The sequence below is a fragment of the Austrofundulus limnaeus genome, unplaced genomic scaffold, assembly GCF_001266775.1.
Source record: "Austrofundulus limnaeus strain Quisiro unplaced genomic scaffold, Austrofundulus_limnaeus-1.0 Scaffold142, whole genome shotgun sequence".
Lineage (NCBI taxonomy): Eukaryota > Metazoa > Chordata > Actinopteri > Cyprinodontiformes > Rivulidae > Austrofundulus > Austrofundulus limnaeus.
The window spans coordinates 1-1,197 of NW_013952544.1; positions in this window are offsets into that span (position 1 = coordinate 1).

Sequence of the window (1,197 nt, forward strand, 5' to 3'; positions counted from 1 at the left end):
ACAAACTTCCTTCCATATTCTGCTTAGTTTGTTCTACAAGAAAGGAAAAAACAGCATTGAAGTTACTGCAACAACTGCAGCATAGTGCTGTTTATGAAGGCTACTGCTAGCAGCAGCAAACTCTTTGAATTCTTTGTCATGTCTTGTCCTCAAATGTTGAATCAAATTGCTGCTGTTAAAACATCCAACTTTCGCTCCTCCCCTTGACAGTTTAGCAGAGCACAGCAGACAGTCTGCTGGTTTGTGTCCTCCGTGTTGTTCTTAAAATATCTCCAAACTGCCGATATGTTACTTCTTCTCCTCATCGTTCTTCTTCTGTTATTCGGGGGTCCAGTCGGAAATAACTTGTCAGTGCGTTAGCGCCACCACCTGGTATGGATTGTTGTTTACCCTTTGTGCTGCAGCACAGCACAGGAGGAACAAAAAAGGGGACAAAAGCGGTATCGGTTGAGAGTATCGGCCGGCTTTTATGAGTACGAGTACTTGATGCTGGTATCGGACCCGATACCGATAAAAATTAGGGGTGTCCCGATACCGATACTGGTATCGGTATCGGGACACCTCTAATTTAAATTTTTTTACAACACTTTCACCATCTGGGTGCTGATTTCAACTTGAGCCTGCTACCTTTAGCTTATTTATATGCTAGTTTTAGATTTTTGTGCTATTTCAGCTCTAATTCTGGTTCTTTCTGCTTTTCTTACACTAATTTCTATTTTTTGTGCTTCTTCCTGCTAATTTAAGCCATTACTGCTTCGTACAGTTGCTTTCTGCTTTATGCAGCTATTTGCTGCAAATCTAGTTAATATTTAGCTGTTATTAGCTAAAGTTAGCCTTTTTTAGGCAAAATTCACATTTCGGTGCCTATTTTAGCTTCTTTCTGCTTCGTTTAGCTACCTTGTGCTGCTTTTGCTAATTTAAGAATTTCAAGCTACATTTTAGCTGTTGTACTGCACATTTTGGCTGTTTGAGCTCTTTTACAAGAAACTGTCACTTTTTTGCTTTCTTTCTGCTAATTCTACATTTTTAAACCCCTTTCACCATCTGGATGCTAATTCTAACCTGTGTCTGCTACCTTTAGCTTGTTTTAAATTATAATTTTAGCCTTTTTTCTGCTTTATTCCACCCCTTTCTTCTATTCTTCTGCTAGTTTCTGCTTTTTTGTGCTTCTTTCAACCTTTCAAATGGAACTGGTAT